The 22,667-nt window shown below is 40.9% G+C and overlaps 1 long non-coding RNA gene and 1 pseudogene across 1 annotated transcript; both read left to right on the top strand.

Annotated features, from left to right (window-relative positions):
• Nucleotides 1–4,338: 4,338 nt before the first annotated feature.
• Nucleotides 4,339–21,944, top strand: LOC126700972 (myrcene synthase, chloroplastic-like; annotated as a pseudogene).
• Nucleotides 17,488–19,673, top strand: LOC126701253 (uncharacterized). The gene is made up of 4 exons (XR_007647262.1): nucleotides 17,488–17,769; nucleotides 18,518–18,581; nucleotides 19,188–19,265; nucleotides 19,396–19,673. It is a non-coding gene; the product is annotated as an uncharacterized LOC126701253 (long non-coding RNA).
• Nucleotides 21,945–22,667: the final 723 nt, after the last annotated feature.

The raw sequence follows: 22,667 nt of genomic DNA, 5'->3' as shown, positions 1-22,667 counted from the left end.
AAACTCTTCCAACATCAATCAGCCAACTGGACAAGCTCAGCCACACCATTTGCATCATTCCAATCCAACATGTACAACTGCAGTCCAAGTGCACCACCTCAGCCATGGACAAGCTCTTCTAGTCCATTTGCACCATACCAGACTAGCATGCACAGCTCATCCAATCCAAGTGCACCATACCAGTACACCATGCACAACTTCACTCCAAGTGCACCACCTCATTCATAGACAAGCTCTTCCAAGCCATTTGCACCATACCAGACCAACATGCACAACTCATCTAGCCCAAGTGCACCATACCAGTACACCATGCACAGCTCCTTTTGTCTTGTTTTATATGTGTATACTACTGCTTGACTTGGAAATATGTTATCTGTTAATACCAATTTTCTTTGCTGCTTTGACTTGGAACTATGTTACATGGTTCAACAGGGACATTTCTCTACAACTTTTTGTTTTTTCATTCATAGTTCAATTAAATATTCAATTCTCATATTCTTGGTTGTTATTGTACTTATTTATAACACAACTAATGCCCCAACTAATGCCACAACAAGCAGCATAGCAGCAGCACACAACATCCTACTATTTCAAATTTCCAGTACATAGAAAAATGTTTATCAAACCATCACACTATCACACTACCAGTCCACACATCCACACATTTAAGGAGAAAGGTATTCATTTATTTTACAATAGAAAGAGTGCAAAATAAGTAGCAGGTGTGTCATTGCTAATAACTAATCCTACCAAAATTGAGCACACTGCCAGCCCTATATACATTAACACTGTCAACCCTACATACACTACCAACCACAGTAACCCACACAAGTTATTTCCACCCCCTACCTAACCAAACACGGAACTACACATATCACCGCTACTTCTCTCTCTTCTTGCAGTCTGCAACCTCAGCCTCAGGTCTGATGATCCTTTGCCTTTGCTATGGGATAAGTACCTTACCACGATCACATATCTCATCATCACGTCATTGGAAGAACCTACACTTTCACCCCACCTGAAATGCAAATAATGCTCTGAAAAATAAAAATCCATAAACTATTGCAGCAACAAATTAAAACAACATACTGAAATTAATGTACTAAAACTCACTCAAACAATTTATTGAAATTGGCATACCCAGTAGTTTGGACAACTGCAAAACCTTCTGCCAAGATTGTCTGCTGTCCACGACACAACTAGGACAAGTTTTTTTATTACAGTAGCACCTCATTGGTGCTCTCGTCCTCACATTGGAACTTGTTGAAGAGCTTGCTTCCATTCTGGTCTTGGGCTTCGAAGATTGTTTTGATTGTGGTTTGGGGAGGTGAGGATCAGTTGTATGGGTGGAGGTCCAAGCTCAAATTTTGGGAATTTAGGGTTTCTAGTCCTGATTTGGGGGATTTTGGGTTTCTAGTACTTATTTGGGGGATTTATGTGGTAGTGATGGTCACGTGAGGGTCACGTGTGAAATAAAAGGGCGGGAAACCCATGTGGCATGGGTGATGAGTGCCACGGTGGATTTTTAATAATATTTTAATTCCTCCGTCAGCCACCTCAAATATTTTCATCTATTGACTAACGGAAAGGACGAAAACAACAGGCGTTAATTGGTTTAGGGACTAAAAGTGGTGAAATGAAAATGTATGGACCAAAATAGAAATAGGGTCAAAATGTAGAGACTAAAAGTACATTTACACCTTCAAAAAAACACCCAAACACTATAAAATTAAAAAATAATAATAAAAAATAAAAATTTAAAATGTTTTACGTTATGCCTTCAAAAAAACACCCAAACACTATAAAAAATTTTATAAAAAAAAATTCTTTTAAATGTTTTCAATGTAAAATATTTTACATTTGAAAATATTTTACAGCGAAACAAATGTAGCTTAAAATTAAATTCAATCTTCTAACTTCATTTGCATTCAAATTAGTCCTCTAACTTTCAACTCTTTTGCATTCCAATCATAATTCTTTCCCTTCTTCTCTTATTTCCTCTCCTCTCGTCTAAATATTGGGTTTGTATCTCTGCCTGTCTATCAATTTTATCCTTTTTTGAAATTACCCTGAAAATGAATCTTTTTCAAGCCTGTGACATTACTAGTAACGTAATGTCAAATCTGACTGATTAATGTGGTGCAGGTTTGAATTTCCATGTTCCACAGAGCATGGTTTCGATGGTCAAAATAAACTCAGAGTATGATATAGTAAAAGAATACATATATACCTCACTAACCGGCGTGAAGCAAACCATTTTAGTAATGTATTGAAGCTTTTTCTATGGTTTCTCGTACCCATTAATTATATCAATATCAACAGAATTCAGAATCATTGATTTCAAGTATTTAAATTCAATTTTTATTTATATTAATGAAACAATGGTGAAGATTAACACATGTTGGTATAATAATAAATTATTATAATCATAATGGGTACAATATCCTCAAAAAATATCAGAGCTTTCCCTAATTTAAAATATGAATACCATGGAAACTTAGATGATTATGTTAATTAATTTACTTGTACACTAGTGGTTAAATTACAAAATGCACACTCAAATTTTGATATGTTTTCAGTTTTTAAGAATTTTGATGCTACCTACTACTATAATTAATGCTTAAAAAAAAAAAAAGCATTAGTATATTGGAGTCATAATTTAGAAAACACTAGTGTGCAACCTCATGCATATACATGGATACATTTAAAAACAATTACAATTACATACACACACAGAGATATATATATAGGGGGCAAAACAATCAACCAGGCCCAACTCGGATGAGACTAGGCTAGGGTGGAGGCCCAATACAACTAATTTGTAGAGTTTGATGGTCAAGGTCAATGCTTGGATCTCTTATAGCCACGGGTTGGTAATTAAAGAAACTAGATTAGTAAAAATGACAATACAAATAAGGAATTATATCAGGAAAAGAGAAATTCTTATTTAAGTCCTTCCTCACACGGGCCGAGGAGCAAGTGTTCTTTAGGAATATACTTCTCAGTATTACAATGATCACTTTCTCTCTCTATTTCCCTATTTCTCTCTCCAAACTTTTTCTTCCCCCCCCCCCCCCCCCAAAAGGAGGACCTTCCTTCTTATTTATAGCTGTCTGAATGGCATCCCAGCCTGCCACTTGGAGGGTTGCTAATCTTTCTTTAAATACTTATCCCATTACTGCCTTGCTGGTGGTGGTAGAGTAGGCTACAAGCTATGGGGGCACTGTTCAGGGGTCATTCTGCCATTAATGTGGCAAGCTGAGTTAGTATAGTGCATTGAATGTGGAGGTGATGAGTGCTTTATCTAGAAGTTTCCTCCTGTTCTCACTCATACGTCACTACGACCCTCCTAGGCCATCAACCTTATAGCTTTGGTTGCTCGTTTCCAATCTCCCAAGAAGTATCTGTTCCTCGGGCTCCTTGGACGGATTGTCCTCCTTGGTTTCCTTGACCTCATTGTCCTAACTGGGCTAGGGCTGATCTGATGAATAATTGGGCCCAGTCGCACCTCAAGTGGATCCCACTTGATGATTCCTTATCTTCGAGCTTCCACCTCCCACAATATATATATATATATATATATATTTTTTTTAAATCTAATTGGATATAGACTTTTCGGTTTTTGCATCTAATAATTCACTTGCCACAAAGATTTAAAAATTAGATGGGACACATAGCGCAAAATTGAACTCCAATTAAAATTCAATTTAGAATCTAATTGAATTTAGACTTTTTAATTTTTACACCTAATAATTCACTTGATACAAAAATTTTAAAATTAGATAAAACACAAGATGCAAAATTAGACTCCAATTTAGAATTTAATTACATTTTCTCTCAGTTTTGGTTATATATAGATTATTGATTGGCAGTGTTACCTCGCAGATGAGGTTGACCTGGTGAAAATTTTACTTATGCTAATGTTATCACGGTACATGTCACTGTGTAAAAGAGTTTTCCCCTTTCATCTCGAGAAAATGCTCCACTCACCCTCACCCGCTTTGCCACGGGCCGCGGCATTGTAGTACCTCAAAAAGCATTGACCTTCTTCTATGTTATTTAAAACGGAAACAAAATAGACTAAGATATTAGAGTAGTGTTTATTACGATACACACGCAAATGCATTGAAAGTATGATTTTTACATTCAAAATAGTGGCTCAAGTGACGATCTCAGTGCAGCAAGTATTTCTGAAAAAAAAAAAATTAAGAGGTTGACATGCAAGATATTGAGCAGCTTTACTATAAATAGGCCATAGGACCCCCTCTTCACAACCACAACATAGCAAACTAAGCAAAGCACATACACTTCAAAAACAGCTCTCGTCCTTTGCAACTCATGGCAGCCATCAAAATTTCAAATAGTCCCACTACTGTTCGGCGATCAGCAAATTACCAGCCTTCCATTTGGCACTATGATTACATCCAAACACTAGGAAATGTATACGTGGTACATTTTGTTATTGTTTTCAATTGCCAGCTTTACTATTGCTTTTAACCATATATATTACTGGAAATTGACCAACCCCTTGTTTATAATAAAACTGTGATGTAGGGGGAAACTTGCGCTGATCAAAGTAATAATTTGAAGGAACATGTGAGGACGACGATGCTTCACAAAGTGGTGGATCCTTTAGAGCAACTCGAGCTAATAGATATCTTGCTAAGACTTGGAATTTCTAATCACTTTGAGGGTGAAATGAAGAGAATATTGGAAGCTCTATACAACGATGATCACAATGGTGATCCGTGGAAGGAGAATTTATACACTACTGCACTTAAATTTAGACTCCTAAGACAACATGGATATAGAATGTCTCCAGGTATTTTAAGAAAAGTAAAAAAGAAAAAAGAAAAAGGAAAAAAGAAAGTCACGTTTGTATACTTAAATAGAACAAGATTTTCTCCATTTCACTATATCTGACAGTGCACAAATTGCCATAAAATAGTTAATCATTGTTGCATACTGATGACGTCGAAAACCGTCACCAATGGGTCACACAGTACTCGCGACTCGAATCGAACCTGCACGACGAAACAAACAAAAGAATCCTTCAGAGAAGCACCGGTGTGGTGCCGGCCGAAGGCTCTCCGACGGTCAAGTTAGAATTCCTTTGTTTTACTTAGTGCGTTAGAGAGGGTTCATAAAAGCATACCTCGATTTCTGTGGGTATTACGCCTTTTATAGTGATAAGGGGTTGACTTTCCCTTTTTGGTTCCCACATCTTTTCAATGTGGGACTCTATTCCCAATTCTTCCAAACGTGGTGAGCAAGGATTCTCATTACCGGACCATGGGCCCTTGCTGCGTCAGTAGTGATGGGCCTTCAAAGCTGGGACCATACTTACGCAGGCCCAAGAGACCCAATCCGTCAGGCCCATTAAGGTAAGCCCATCATGCCCAATATTTTATCATCTTCAGTTGCCCCCTTCACCCCAATGATCCGTCACCTTTAAGGTCAAAGGATCAGTGGGGTGACGGTCCATACATATGGCTATGACGGATTCATGCAAAATAGAACGACGGTCCCAGCTGGATCAACCCGTCAAAGGAAGAATCATCAAGTTGACGGATACATGGCGGGTACAAATCTGTTGGTACGTACTGACAGGTTGTCAGCATTTATTAAGCATGCCACGTGTCACTCTCTGAATGGTCGTTGTATAGGACCGAAGCGTCGCTTCGTCTTCCGTGCACTTCCTATATATATAAGGCGCCTTACTCTTTCATTTTTCAATTTTCACTCAGAAAACACTTGTCAGAGCGAAGTCGTCAACCCTGTCAGAGCAAAGCCGTCAACCTTATCAGTGCAATCCGTCGAGGACGAATACTTGCTGATTACACCAACCGTCACCTATCCTCTGCTAAGTTCGGTAAGTGCTTCTATTTTACTATAGTCAAGTTACATTTTCGTCCATGCATTGTTGTTAGGCTTTCCATACCCGTCAACACTTTCAAACCCGTCGGTCTTAGGTTTTATTGTCAACTGTAGGAAATGTCTAGTGCGTCAAGTAACCAGTCGGTGGTTCGTGATGGGACGGAATACGAGGATGTATACCCGTCCGGTCATAAAGACCAAGAGAGCCCCGGCGAAGATAGGAGTCCGTCTGCCTCCTCTTCGTCCTCAACAAATAAGGATGTGGAGATAGTCGAAGTAGAGGGTTCCGATGATGACGGGGATCAACCACTGGAGTCCGTCGTAGGCGCTGATGGACTAAGGCAGTTCATCATGTTGCCAGAGTGGACTGTGCATAGGTTTACATCCGTCATCAGGGAGAAACATTTCAGCACCTTCAGGACCAACTTCCAAATCCCAGACTATGTCTCCATCCGTCTACCATATGGGTCGGAGAAGTGTTATTACGAAGGGGTAGACGGTGTAGGAGTGTACAAGCAGGCATTGAAGGCTGGACTTCGATTCCCGCTTTCTACACTTCATAGGGAACTCTTGCAGTATCTGGGGTTGTCCGTCACCCAGATATCCCCTAACGCCTGGAGGGTCTTCATAGCCATGGAGATTCTTTACGGTGCAATGTCAAACGGGGAAAGGAAGTTGACGGTTCGTGAATTTCTTCACTGTTACCGTCCAGACGAGATCTCGGGATCAAGGGGGATGTACAGTTTTGCCAGTCGGAGCCCCTTGTTGAAGGTGATCTTTGAGACCCCAGACTCAAATAGAGACTGGAAGAGTCGGTACTTCTTCCTGGAGGGTGACAGATGGATGAACCATCCAGGGGAGACGGATTACATGCCCGTCGACACAACTTGGGCAGTTATAAATCAGACACGTATGCCTCCGTCTAAATTTTGTACTGCCTTTCACATCCGTCCAGTTATATGTGTATATCTTGATCATTTTTCTTTGCAGGTAGACGGCGCCCTCAAGTCAGCCTCGAGGAGTTTAGCTTTCTTGAAAAGGTTTGCAAGAAGACTACGCCGGAGGAAAGGACTTGGGCTAAGTTGGTGAATCCGAGGACCATACATTGGTACTGCGACGGTCCTGAGCCCACCCAAGAAGCAATAGGATACGACGAGCGCGTTCACAGACGTAAGCCCGTCGACTTTACTTTGCCATTTACTTAGCTTTATTTTGTTTTAATTTCATCCGTCATTATTTGCAGAGATGGAGGACGCAAAAAGGAGAGCTCTGATCAAATCCCAAGCCGTCAAGAAGAGGGAATCCGGCGAGGTGGTTCCTAAGGTGTCGGCTTCAGCACCTAAGAGGAAACCAACATCAAAATCTGACCGTCCATTCAAGCAACCAAAGGTCTCACTTGAACCTGTGGTTGGTTTAATGGCTGAGGGTATCAAGACCGTCACCCCAGCGAAGAAGGGGACGGGTAAAGGACTGATGACGGCCCCAGAGGGTAAGCAAGAGAGACCTCCTTCCCTTCTCCGCGACGACTCCAAGTATGCATTGGAGAAGCTGTCGTCCATCATCACGGCAGAAGACTACGAAGATCTGGGAAACCATTCGACGGAGGCCATGGGGGAGACGGGCCTCTTTGCCGTCGCTCAGGTTGGCTATGTCAAATAAGTTTTTATACTTTTCTTTTTTCTCTTTTTTTTTTTTTATTTACATTATGTGACGGTCTCTTTTCTACTCGCAGTCCTTGGTCATGATGAAGGGTCTACTGGACCGGTGTCTCAACCGTGAGAGTGCCTTGGACCGGGTTCGCGCAAAGGCAGAGCAGACGGAGGAAGAGCTCGGACAACTCCATCAATGGAGGTCCAAGATGGAGAGGAAGCTGGAGCTTTCTGAGAAGGTGAGGAAGGAGCTGGAGGAGAAGACGGCCACTGCGCTGACGGCCATAGAGAATAAAGAGGCGGAGATCAAACAACTCAAAGTTGAGATCCGTCAGGCGAAAGAGGCAGCCGTCGAGGAGTATCGATGCTCGGAAACCTGTTTGGGCGAGCTGTCGGACTCCTTCCTTCAAGGCTTTGATGACTCTCTCCGTCAAGTCAAGAAGGCTTATCCAAAGCTGGATTTGACGATGGTCAAACTTGAAGATCAAGCCCAGACTTCTGCCCTCCCCGTCGCCTCAGAAAATACGGAGGACCTTTTTGGCGACGGTGCTGCTCAAGGAGACGGAGATTCTGCCCCGTCGAAGGATGTCCCGGTTACTGAAGAAAAGAAAGATTGATGCATATGTACTTTATTTTGTGAACAACCCGTCCTTCTTTTTTATTCATTTTTTAAGACAATCCGTCCTTTTTAATTGTATTAAACATTTGCCTTTGGGGGCTTTTTGCTTAATGTTCAGATATGCTTTTTACAATTGTTTGGTATTTTGTCTAAAGCTCCGTCTCCCTTCTTGAGGAAGGATTTTTTGTGAGAATATTTCTATGTCAATCCGTCCGCATTGTAGACTTATTATCTTGTGTTGATTGAGCATTTACATCGTTTAGAATTTTCCTTTTCCGTCTGTTTTGAGAGGTTTATTAGTAGAACCGTCCACTTTGTGGCGTTGTACATCAATTTCAAATATATCGCGTATTTGATGGACTTGTAAAAAATTTTAACGTGGACTTAGGGTGATCGCCCATGTGGGATGATCCGTCCATCTTGTGGACCTCATATTGTATCCGTCCATCTTGTGGACTTAAGGTTATCATCCCGGTAGGATGATCCGTCCACTTTGTGGACTTCATATTGCATCCGTCCATCTTGTGGACTTAAGGTTATCATCCCTATAGGATGATCCGTCCACTTTCTGGACTTCATATTGTATCCGTCCCTCTTGTGGACTAAGGTTATCATCCCTGTAGGATGATCCGTCCACTTTGTGGACTTCATATTGTATCCGTCCATCTTGTGGACTTAAGATTATCATCCTGGTGGGATGATCCGTCCACATTGTGGATTTCATATTGTATCCGTCCATCTTGTGGACTTAAGGTTATCATCCCTGTAGGATGATCCGTCCACTTTGTGGACTTCATATTGTATCCGTCCATCTTGTGGACTTAAGGTTATCATCCCTATAGGATGATCCGTCCACTTTCTGGACTTCATATTGTATCCGTCCCTCTTGTGGACTAAGGTTATCATCCCTGTAGGATGATCCGTCCACTTTGTGGACTTCATATTGTATCCGTCCATCTTGTGGACTTAAGATTATCATCCTGGTGGGATGATCCGTCCACATTGTGGATTTCATATTGTATCCGTCCCTCTTGTGGACTTAAGGTTATCATCCCTGTAGGATGATCCGTCCACTTTGTGGACTTCATATTGTATCCGTCCATCTTGTGGACTTAAGATTATCATCCTGGTGGGATGATCCGTCCACATTGTGGATTTCATATTGCATCCGTCCATCTTGTGGACTTAAGGTTATCATCCCGGTAGGATGATCCGTCTACCTTATGGACTTAGGGTGATCGTCCCTGTAGGATAATCCGTCCATCTTGTGGACTTCTATTGTTTCCGTTAACTTTGTAGACAATTGCAATGACAGACATTCGAGTAGACAATGACAGACATTCGAGTAGAAGATCAAAATTGCATCTGATTATAAAAATGCGTAAAGGAAAAGTGCCTGCCCCCTTGGGCTTAAAAAAGGCACGACAATATTGTAGCAAAAATAGTTAAACAGTGCCAATAAAAGTTAATAATGCCAAAAAGTCTTAAAAGAGAAACTGGTTGTCGTGTCGCTATCACTGGTAGTATTTCCTCAAGTGCTCGGCATTCCACGGATGTGGTAGCTTTTCTCCGTCTATTGTCTCCAGGTGGTATGTCCCTTTCCTTTTCCACGACGTAATTCTGTAGGGTCCTTCCCAGTTGGGGCCGAGTTTTCCCTGTGTAGGGTCTCTAGTTGTACCCATGACCCTCCTGAGTACGAGGTCTCCAACTTGGAAGCTTCTTTGTCGGACCCGGGAGTTGAAATGTCTGGACATGCGATCCTGGTATCTAGCGATCCTCTGTTCTGCTGCCGACCTGACCTCATCTATAAGGTCCAGTTGTAGCCTCATGGATTCGTCATTCCTTCCCTCGTCGTGGTTGTGAACCCTGTAGCTTGTGAGCCCAACTTCCGCTGGGATGACTGCCTCGCTCCCGTAGGTCAGTCGAAACGGTGTCTCTCCTGTCGGAGTCCTCGCCGTTGTCCTATACGCCCACAGTATGCTTGGCAATTCTTCTGGCCATATGCCCTTTGCCCCCTCGAGCCGAGTCTTGATAATCTTTAGCAGGGATCGGTTTGTGACCTCAACCTGACCGTTAGCCTGAGGATGGGCGGGTGATGAGTAGTGGTTTTTTATTCCTAGCTGTGTGCAGAAATCACGGAAGGGGCCGTTATCGAACTGCCTCCCGTTATCTGAGACAAGGTCTCTAGGAATACCAAACCTACATACTATGTTCCGCCAGACAAAACTTCTAATGTTCTTTTCTGTAATGGTGGCCAAGGCTTCTGCTTCTACCCATTTCGTGAAGTAGTCAATACCCACTACCAAGAACTTTAACTGCCTTATCGCCGTTGGGAAAGGTCCCATGATGTCCAGTCCCCACTGAGCGAACGGCCATGGAGCCGTTATGGGGGTTAGCTCTACAGCTGGCTGTCCGATAAAATTGCTGAACCTCTGGCATTTGTCGCATCTTTTAACGTAGGACTCAGCATCCTTTTGCATGGTCGGCCAGTAATACCCAGCTCGTAGCAGTTTGTGCACCAACGACCGCGATCCAGAATGATTCCCGCATATTCCTTCGTGTACTTCCCTCATCACGTAGTCTGCCTCTTCAACCCCGAGACATCTTAGGTAAGGACGGGAGAAACCTCTCTTATAAAGAATGTCTTTTATCAAGACGAACCTTGCCGCTCGGACTTTTAACTTTCTCGCTGCCTCCTTCTCTTCAGGCAATATCCCGTCCTTTAGGTATGAAGTTATCTGCGTAGTCCAGTTTCTTTCGGAGCGTATCTCCTGCATGTTGTCGGGGTCTATTAGCGGAAAGATTTGAACAAAGGAAAGCACATTACCCGGTGTTATCATATGTTCTGCTGAAGCGGCTTTGGCTAGCCGATCCGCGGGCTCATTGTCTCCCCTGGGGATTTGGACGAATATTGCTTTTAGCCCGTCGACTCTAGCCCTCACTTGATCAAGATATCTCTTCAACCTTTCCCCTTTGCATTCATAATCTCCATTTACTTGATTGGTCACGACTTGAGAGTCGCAATGTACGACCACACTTTCAGCTCCGGCGGCTTTGACTAGGTCGAGTCCTGCTGCTACCGCTTCGTATTCTGCTTCGTTGTTGGTAATGGGGAAGTCGAGACGGACCATATATTCAATCTCGTCTCCTTCAGGTGACAGCAATATTATGCCGGCTCCTCCAACTCGCTTATTGGATGATCCGTCGGTGTAGATGTTCCACTGGGGGGGTTCTTCTGCCCCCTTGTCCGCGTCATGCGTAAATTCTGCTATGAAGTCGGCTACAGCTTGTCCTTTAATGGCCACACGTGGACGGTATTTGATGTCAAACTCACTCAATTCTATTGCCCACAGCGTCAGTCGACCTGCGGCCTCAGGATTACTTAGTGCCCTTCGCAAGGGCTTGTCGGTCATTACGTTCACGGTATGGGCTTGAAAGTAGGGCTTGAGCTTGCGAGCCGCCGTGACCAACGCAAAAGCGAGTTTCTCCATAGGTTGGTATCTTTCCTCGGCACCGCGGAGCGCCCGGCTGGCGTAGTACACGGGCTTCTGTGCCCTGTCCTCCTCTCTGATTAAGGCCGCGCTGACGGCCACAGTGGAGACGGCCAAATAGAGGAAGAGCTCTTCACCTGGTTGCGAGGGGCTCAGTAGAGGTGGTGAAGATAGATAGGTTTTTAACTCCTCGAATGCTCGTTGACACTCGTCCGTCCACTCGAATGACTTTTTCAATGTTCGGAAGAAAGGTAAACATTTGTCCGTCGCTCTCGACACGAATCTATTCAATGCCGCTACCTTGCCGTTAAGGCTCTGTACTTCCTTCACGTTTCTCGGGGGGGCCATCTCCATTATGGCTCGGATTTTGTCCGGGTTAGCTTCAATCCCCCTTTGAGATACCATGAATCCTAGGAATTTTCCTGCCGTTACACCAAACGCGTACTTTCCTGGATTGAGCTTCATGTTGTAGGATCGGAGTGTGCCGAATGTTTCCTTGAGATCTTCCAAATGGTCTTCCTCCTTCCGGCTCTTCACCAGCATGTCGTCGACATAAACTTGGACGTTCCTCCCGATTTGCTGTGCGAACATCTTGTTCATTAGTCTCTGGTATGTTGCCCCTGCATTCTTCAGACCGAATGGCATTACTTTGTAACAGAAGAGACCTTGACTGGTTACAAACGAAGTCTTCTCCTGGTCGTCCTCGTGCATGCGGATCTGGTTATAACCCGAGAAAGCATCCATGAAGCTTAGCAATTGGTGTTGAGCCGTCGAGTCCACTAGGATGTCGACCCTTGGAAGGGGATAGCTATCTTTGGGGCATGCTTTGTTAAGATCGGTGAAGTCCACGCACATCCGCCATTTGCCACTCGTTTTCTTCACCATTACCACATTCGCCAGCCAATCGGGGTAGTAGACTTCCCTGATGAAGCTTGCATCTTGGAGTTTGCGGACCTCTTCCGCTATTGCTTGGTCTCGTTCCGGGGCGAATACTCTCTTCTTTTGTCGGACGGGTGGAAACGAGGGCAACACGTTCAACTTATGTACCATGACCGAGGGATCGATTCCTGGCATATCGTCATGGCTCCAGGCGAACACATCCTTATTGCTTCTCAAGAAAGCCACGAGCTCTTGACGGATTGCGGGTTTTGCAAGCGTTCCGATCCTGGTGGTTCGGTCTGGATTGGAACCGTCGAGAGTTATCTCCTCTAGCTTCTCTGTAGGTTCTGTCGTCGTTCGGTGCTCTTCTATGTTCAAAGCCTGGATCTGGTCTTCCACCTCCATCATAGCTACGTAGCATTCTCGTGCGGCAATTTGACTTCCGCGTAGCTCTCCTACCCCATACTCTGTTGGGAACTTGATCATCAGGTGGTAAGTTGATGTTGCCGCCTTCCACGAGTTGAGCGTGGGTCGCCCAATAATAGCATTGTAGGCTGACGAGCAATCGACCACCAAGAATGTTACGTTCTTGGTGATTTGTTGTGGGTAATCTCCTACCGTCACCGATAACGTGACTGCGCCCAAAGGGAAGATTCTACTCCCTCCGAAACCAACGAGCGGGGCGTTTGTTGGTATCAGCAGCTCCCTATCAATCCTCATTTGTTGGAACGCCGGATAATACAAGATGTCGGCCGAACTACCGTTGTCGACCAACACTCGGTGGATGTTGTAATCGCCTGCCCGCAAGGTGACGACGAGGGCATCGTCGTGTGGATGGTGTAGGCGCCTTGCATCCTCTTCCGAGAACCCGATAATAGGGCCTTCCCTTCTTGCCATCTTTGGCACTGTGCCTGCTAATTGGACATTCTGTACCATCCGAAGATATGTTTTGCGAGCCTTTTTTGACGATCCGGCCGCACCTGTTCCTCCAATTATCATCCTTATGTCCCCCAATGGGGGCCTTGGTCGCTCGTTCTCTCGGCGGGGGTGTTGTTCTTGTGGGGGTTGATCCGTTCTTTCCTTACTGACGAACTTCTTCAATTTCCCTTGTCGGATAAGGGTTTCGATTTGTTGCTTCAAATCATAGCAGTCGGCCGTGTCGTGACCATGGTCACGGTGGAAGCGGCAGTATTTGTCTCTGGACCTTTTGTTGGGATCACTCTTCAGCTTTCCCGGAAACGTCACGGATCCTTCGTCCTTAATCTGCATTAGGACTTGGTCTATCGAGGCGGTCAACGGGGTGAAACTTGTGAACCTTCCGCCCATTGGTTTTGGGCGTCTCTCCTCCCTTCGATCTCCCATCCGTCCTCTCTTTCGCCCCTGGTCCTGTCTGGGGTCCTCTTGTCTGTCCCTTTTCTTGGGTCTGTCTTCTCGGGCTAACAATGCGTCTTCAGCGTTCATGTACTTGGTGGCCCTGTAAAGCACCTCTGACATGGTCTTTGGGTCGTTTTTGTATAGGGAGAACAAAAACTTACCCCCCTTCAGCCCGTTCGTGAATGCTGCCACCAATATCTTGTCGTCGGCTTCGTCGATCGTGAGCGCTTCTTTATTGAAGCGTGATATGTAGGCCCGTAACGTCTCCTCCTCTCTCTGCTTGATGTTCATCAGACAAGCCGTGGATTTCTTGTACCGATGTCCTCCAATGAAGTGTGTAGTGAACTGAGCGCTCAGCTCCCTGAAGGTGCCGATGGAGTTTGGTGTCAGCCGGCTGAACCAAATCCTTGCCGCGCCCTTTAGGGTTGTAGGGAATGCCCTACACATAATTGCGTCCGCCACTCCCTGGAGGTGCATCAGGGTCTTGAAGGTCTCTAGGTGATCGAGGGGGTCCTTGACTCCGTCATAACTGTCCATGCTCGGCATGCGGAACTTACTCGGCAGGGGGAAGGAGTTGACGGACGCCGTAAATGGCGAGTCAGTCCGGTTGACAAGGTCGTCAAGATCGCTGGACACTCGCCCCTTGAGAGCGTTCATCAGGACTTCCATCTGTTCCTTCATCGCCTGCATCTCTGCGATGATGGGTTGTGGAGCTGTGTCCGTCACTGAGGGGATGCTAGCGTCCCGTCGCACTTGTTTGCTCGGGGCGTTACTCTCCTGTGGTCCGTCATTATTTCTCCTTTCCTCACTGTTCCCTTCTTGATCTTCTCCTTGGCTATTCACGGCTGCACTCTTTTGATTCAGCTGTTCCGTCAGGTCGTGGTTTTGTTTGGTGAGGCGCTCCACAGCTGCGGCGAGCGTCTTGACCTGTCTCTCAAGGGCAGTCGTAGGAGCTTCTTCTTGGACGTCATTTGTGGTTGCCATCGAGCGCGTGAGTACCATGTAACTCCTTTATCTAGGAAATGTTACCGTACCCGGTCGTTCTTCCCACAGACGGCGCCAACTGATGACGTCGAAAACCGTCACCAATGGGTCACACAGTACTCGCGACTCGAATCGAACCTGCACGACGAAACAAACAAAAGAATCCTTCAGAGAAGCACCGGTGTGGTGCCGGCCGAAGGCTCTCCGACGGTCAAGTTAGAATTCCTTTGTTTTACTTAGTGCGTTAGAGAGGGTTCATAAAAGCATACCTCGATTTCTGTGGGTATTACGCCTTTTATAGTGATAAGGGGTTGACTTTCCCTTTTTGGTTCCCACATCTTTTCAATGTGGGACTCTATTCCCAATTCTTCCAAACGTGGTGAGCAAGGATTCTCATTACCGGACCATGGGCCCTTGCTGCGTCAGTAGTGATGGGCCTTCAAAGCTGGGACCATACTTACGCAGGCCCAAGAGACCCAATCCGTCAGGCCCATTAAGGTAAGCCCATCATGCCCAATATTTTATCATCTTCACATACCACATTGGTCATTGCAGAAGTTTTCAATAATTTTAAGGATGAGAGAAGGAATTTCAAGGAATTCCTTTGTGAGGATGCCAAAGGTATGCTATCATTGTATGAAGCCTCATTCCTTTAATAGAGGGTGAGAATATATTGGAAGAAGTAAGAGATTTTGCAACCAAGCACCTTGAAGAATACCTCAAGCAAAATATAGATAAAAATCTTTATGCGATAGTCATGACTCATTCCTTGGAGCTTCCATTGCATTGGAGGATAATGAGGTTCGAAACAAGGTGGTTCATTGATGTATATAGGAGTAGAGAAGGCATGAACCCTATCTTGCTTGAGTTTGCAGAACTAGATTACAACATGGTGCAAGCAGTCCACCAAGAAGATTTAAAACAAGTAAAAAAAAAAAAAAAAATCTTATTAGTTCTCACATTAAGTAGAGCTTCATTTGACATATAATTAATATGTTTGTTACTTATTTGTTGACAGTTCAGAAAGGATTATATAGATTCTCTGTCAATGTATACAATGATGAATACTAAAATTAAAATCAAATCTCATGGAAACATAAATAAATGACCAAGTTTATTATAACCTAAAATTTAAAGTTAGAAAATTGATATTCTATTGTTTAGTTCATTCAATGGTGGTGGAAGAGCACTGGACTTGGAGAAAATTTGAGCTTTGCAAGGAATAGGCTAATGGAGAATTTCTACTGCTCAGTGGGTCTAATATATCAGCCTCTATATGGATATAGTAGGACATTAATAACAAAGGTCGGTTCGCTGATGTTTATGATATATATGGCACTTTGGATGAACTTGAGAGGTATGTATAAATCGTACAACACCATAAACCGTTCAAAGCTATCTTTTTCATAGAGACTATAAGAGTACTCTTAATTATTATTATTACAATTTTCCACATCATCATTTTTTTTTTTTTAAATATATATACTCCTTTCTCAAACCAAATACTATTCCCTTCTCTCTCACCCTCAGTTCTTCCAAGCAAACCCGATATAATTCAGAAACTAAACAGAACCTCTCCTCTCAACAAAACCGAAGCCAACACCTCCCCTTTCGACGTTACTCACCAAACGCAGACCTCTACACTCTCTCAAACGCAGATCCAACTATTTCACAGAAAGCTCGCAAGGGCACGACGATGGGAGCCAACGTTTTCAATCTCTGACCCGACCCCATATCAGACCATTCTCTCTCCGTATCTCTGTATTAATCTATGAATAATCTCTTTTCATATTGTCTTTAATTAGGTTTTTCTGTCAATTTAAAGATTTCGTTTTTAATTAGGTTTTTCTGTCAATTTAGGGATTTCAATTCCTAACCCCCTTTTCTCTCTATTCTTTTTTGTTGAAGTCAGGGAAACACTCATAGAAAATCAAATTCTACAGGTTTTGAAAGAAAGTGGAGATAGTATTGAAGAGCCTCCCAACCGTCAAAATCTGACAACAATCCTACAGGTTTTGCTTTACCTTCAAGTTTTGCTTTATTTTGCTATCTAGGTTTTTTAGCACATCTGATTTAGCTTAGCACGGGTTAGCGGAACAATTAAATTTGAATTTAGGTACGAACCATTTTTGTGGCTTGGAGGGGTTATAAAATCCCCTGTTAACTCTTTGATTAGCTGGGAAATAGATTTATTATTATCCTTAGGGTTTATAAAATCAGTCATTCCAAAAGTTGTTCCCTTTGTTTTTTTTTTTCCTCTCATTTGTATCAATGCCAATTATCTTTGCTGCCCCTTGCACTCTCGCCCCCTGTATGACCTGTAATTTTCAAGGACATAATTTTAAACTTCCTTCATCCACCATTCGAATATTAAAAAAATCAAATTTAAACCAGATTTGAAAGAGATTTTACTTTTGCATGTCAATTCCCAATTATTAGGAATACCAATTATGGAGCAAAGCAGATGAGGAAGGCTACTTTGCAATCAATGATATACGTCTTAACACAACGGCAAGTATTGTTTTATCAAATTTTATTGTTTCTCTCTCTCCTAATCTCCTATTAAGTTATGCATTAAACTATGAACTTTGATAGTTTTAGCGATGTGTAATGAAGCATTGAAATTGATTCAGAGATTTAATTGATTTTTAAAAATTATGTGTCCTGTTTTATTCAAGTCCAATTTCTTTGTTATATTTGTTCCCTTTAAGAACAAAGAATGGTTTTGGGAACTATTAATAGCATATTGATACTAATTAATTTATCTAAGAACACATACTTTGTACCTTACAGATGTCAATTGAATTAATAAATATGGTTTTATGTCTATGGAAGCTTCAGAATGATGAGGAAGGCTACTTTGCAATCAATGATATACGTCTTAACACAACTGCAGGTATTGTTTTATCAAATTTTATTGTTTCTCTTTCTCCTAATCTCCTATTAAGTTATGCATTAAACTATGAACTTTGATAGTTTTAGTAATGTGTAATGAAGCATTGAAATTGATTCAGAGATTTAATTGATTTTTAAAAATTATGTGTCCTGTTTTATTCTAGTCCAATTTCTTTGTTATATTTGTTCCCTTTAAGAACAAAGAATGGTTTTGGGAACTATTAATGGCATATTGATACTAATTAATTTATCTAAGAACACATACTTTGTACCTTACAGATGTCAATTGAATTAATAAATATGGTTTTATGTCTATGGAAGCTTCAGAATGGCTTTTCCGATTAGTTTACTACTGTGTTAATGGAACAAAATGAAGGCATTCTTGTGCTTCATTTTGAAACATTATATGTTTTCTGTGTTTTCTTTATTTCAGAATTTCTTTATTTTTTGGTTTTCAAGAAACATAGGTCTCTTCTCACGAAAGCCTGCAACAGGAAGTCTTCCCTGCACAGATTCTAATATGTTCTTCTCTTTTCTTTTTAAATTTTCTTTTTGGAATTTGTTTGCTCAATTAATCCAATTTATAACTCTCTTAACACATTATTATTCTTAACTTTATCCCCATCATCTACAGGGTTTTTGGTTTGAATTTGTTGTTGATTCAAACCCTATATGTAATTGTTTGATGAATTACATTATTTTTTTGTTCTTTTTCCACAATTTGATTTTGTACAATGTCCCTTTTTCAGGTTTTATAAGTGGACATATATACTCTATGCTTACTCAAATTTGCATATGCATTGTATAAAAAAGGTATAATATACTCTCTTCTATTTTTGCATTGTCTCTTTAAGACCATGGGTTCTCCCAATGGCTACTCTATTTTATGAAATTAAGATTAAAAAACAGAAAAATAAATTACATAATTATGACAATAATTGAAGAAAAGAAGCTATTGAAGATCAATATTAAACTCAAGTTCTCACTTGAAGTGAAGCTACAACCTACATTAGGAGTTCAAAATGCTTTATTGTGCACAAAGGCCTTAAGAATTGGATTTGTTAGGACTAAGGAGGGGTTATTTAAAATATGATGATATGACCTTCTTGGCTAATTAGCATTAGCAAGAGGACTATTTTCTTCATATTCAAGTTGTAGCTTATCATGTAAAATTATACATGATGGTCCCTTCTTAGGCTTACACCATGAAATTTCTATCCCAAAAACTATATGTTTTAGTTTTACCTAAGAATGATATGATATTCTTTTTCATTTCCATCAAATTTGATAATAGTTTTCCCTCTCATCATATCTTGAATCTCTAGGAGAATATATCTCTTTCCAATTTACAATAGATTATAATATGCAAGGTTTAGAGAATGTATAACAACTTCATTATTGCAACTTATGAATTTTAAGGAGAAAGATGGCTTTTCATTTTGACCGGTGATGAACTGGACTAATTATACTACACACCAGTGGCATGGAATCTTTAAGGTTAGTTTTACTTTGGAATATTTATTTTGTTTATTCTCTTTTTAACAAAAAGGAATATCACATTGATGTTTCCCCTTTTTTGATTGAGAGAGTTTAGCTTAAGGTTGGCTAACTTTTATTCATTTGATAGTTAAGGTGAAAAGGGTTGCATTGGTGAGCTTCTTTTGTATTTCTCTTGCCTTTCAAAGGGCACAAGACTAAGGATGTATACTTTTATAATGCCTGGTCTACATGAGATGGAGTTTCTACTAATAAACAATTAGATGCTTGCAGTGCACACAAGACTGAGATAGGGCTGATGAATAACATTATATGTAATAACATTATAACCTTAGTTCACCAAGTTCAAGGTCCTCAATGTTTTTCTTTTAATATGTTTTATTTATTTATTTAAATGGATGTAGTTTATATAAAGATATGTTAAGTATTCTTGTGTTTACTAATTCCACCATATATGACTTTTCAAATGATAGTCCTAAATGTGATTTTTTAAGCAACATTGATGATGACAAGAACAAGGAGTAAACAACTAGGATTACCAGGATTTTGCAAACAGACTAGATAATAGAAGGGATTATGTTAAAAAAAATGATAGAGACCTTAAAGTTCATGAAAGAAAGGATGCAATTGATAATAGACATAGGATGCCTACCAATAGTTTGAGGTTGTTAACTAAAGGTACAAATAAGTTATACAAAGTTAGATGTTGTTTTTAACTTCGTACTTGGGTAGAACAAAGCAATCAAACTTCTCATATTGGTATAGTGTTTTAAGAGATTTGAACTTCTATAAATATTCATGTATTATTTAACATTCTTAAAAATAAATAAATAACACTATTTTAAAACTTAGTTATTAATTTTCCCGTGCATCGCACGGGTTAGCGACTAGTTATTATTATTATTATTATTTTGTAATTATAGATGGGATATCAATGCAATGGATCAACTTCCAAATTATATGAAGATATGTTTCCTTGTTCTCTACAATTCTGTTAATGAAATGGCTTTTGATCCCCTTAAGGAACAAGGACTCCACATCATTTGATACCTCAAAAAAGCTGTATGGACTTTATTCGACTTGTAAATCCATCATTGTGTATCAGTAACATTTTCTTCTTAAATACATTATCCAATTCATCACCCCACTATAATTACTTTAGTGGGCAGATATATGTAGATCTTATTTGTTGGAGGCGAAGTGGTACTACAGCGAATATATGCCAAACCTTGAAGAATACCTTAAGAATGCATGGATTACAATATCATCACCAGTTATACTAATGCATTCTTATCTTATTGTTGCAAATCCAACAACAAAGGAAGCCTTGGAATGCTTGGAAGAGTACCCTAAAATAATCCATTGGTCATCCATGATTTTACGACTTACAAATGATCATGGAACATCTACAGGGAGATTCTAGCCTTTTGCCCTTAATTTTTAAAAAATTTAGCAATATGCCCCTATTTCGAAACTATATAGGGATATGCCCCTGTTTCGATACTCGATTACCTTAAAATCGAGTTTTAATGAAATACTCGATTCATAGAAAATCGAGTTATACCGAATAAAACTTTAAAAAAAAAAAAAAAAAAAAAAAAAGAAGAAGAAGAAAGAGGCATGGAACTCGATTTTAGGGAAGTCGAGTTCCAAAACGCCGCTATAGGGCTTTAAAACGTCACTATAGGGCTTAAAAACGCCACTATAGGGCCCATTGAACTTGGTATGGGACTTATAAAAAAAAATTGCAGGAAAACGCCGCTATAGGGATCTAAAACGTCACTATAGGACCTAAAAACGCCACTATAGGGCACCCAGAACAGGGCGATTTACACTTATAAAATTTTTTGCAGGAAAACGCCGCTATAGGGACTTAAAATGTCACTATAGGGCTTAAAAACGCCACTATAGGGCACCTTGAATATGGGCCAATCACACTTATAAAAAAATTTGCAGGAAAACGCTGCTATAAGGCTTTAAAACGTCACTATAGGGCTTAAAAACGCCACTATAGGGCTCCCTGAATATGGAGTAATCACACTTAGGAATTTTTTTTTTTTTTTTTTTTTAAGTTTGATCGGGCATAACTCGATTTTCTACAAATCGAGTATTTAATTGAACTCGATTTTAGGATAATCAAGTATCGAAACAGGAGCACGCTCCTATATAGTTTGCAAACAGGGGCATATTGCCAATTTTTTAAAAAAATTAAGGGTAAAATGCCAGAATCTCCACATCTACAGTATGCTAATCACATTATCCTAAGAGTTTCATTAAGAATGCTTTCAACTATTTCATACAATCATAGCCTAACAACATTTTCTTTTCTTTTCTCCTTTTTTTTTTTTTTTGGCAAATCAAGATGAGTTAAGGAGAGGTGATATTCCTAAATCAATCCAATGTTACATGAATGAAACTGGCGTTGTTGAAAAAGACGCTCTTAAATACGTAAAGTCTTTGGTTAGTACAGCATGGAAGAAGATGAATGAAGAACAAGATGTGAGTTCTCCCTTTTGTCAAACATTTATTGAACTTTCTATGAATCATGCAAGGATGGGACACTGCATGTACCAGCAGGAAGATGGGTTTGGCGTTGCAGATTGCAAAACTAAGGATATTATATTATCATTACTTATTCAGCCCATTCCTCACACCAGGATGTCTCATAGAAATTCATAAAGTTTAGCCAAACTTGAACATCAAATAAGTGAAGTCTTTACAGAACCTCAATCAACATCTTTGGGGCACTTTTAAAATTAGTTCTGGAATAATTCCAAGGGAATTAGGGTTCAAGTGATGCAGCGTTGGAAAGATAACTCTCTAATTTCTAACGCATCAAATAATGTTTAATTTTATTTTTAAGAGCCAAATCATCATTTTAATTACTACAGTCTACAGAGTTTCTAGAGGAAATTATGATCATTTTACTCTAAAGTGTATGCACTAGCATAAAACACTTCAATAAAACAAACTTCAAGTTCTCTTACTTCTAGTTGTATGTATTTAGTACCAAATAATAGATTATGTTAGCTTTGTTTAATTGTTTTAAATATCTGGTCACTACAACAAAAGAGTCTGTTGATGCCCATTTTTTGACAAAGAGCCCAATAGCAAAAGAAACCCAACAATAGAGAAGATGAGAAGGAAATGAGGGGTAAAACGGTAAAGAAACAAGGAAGCAAGACTAGCGGACTGAATTAGTAGGATTGATGGCCAGCAGACTCGTGAAAGGAGGTAAAGAAGGAGTAAATGGGCCGAGAAAACCCAAGGAATGAAGTAGTAAGTCTATGGGAATAATGAGAAGTAAAGAAAAAGTAAATAGGTCAGGAAAGCCTAGGGAATGAATTGGTAAACTCAATGGGCTGGCTTAAAAGCCAATAAGCCCAAAAGGATAATAAGAGG

The sequence above is a fragment of the Quercus robur genome, chromosome 9, assembly GCF_932294415.1.
Source record: "Quercus robur chromosome 9, dhQueRobu3.1, whole genome shotgun sequence".
Lineage (NCBI taxonomy): Eukaryota > Viridiplantae > Streptophyta > Magnoliopsida > Fagales > Fagaceae > Quercus > Quercus robur.
Note: the sequence above shows the minus strand (reverse complement) of the source record. Positions and strands in the feature narration are given on the sequence as shown.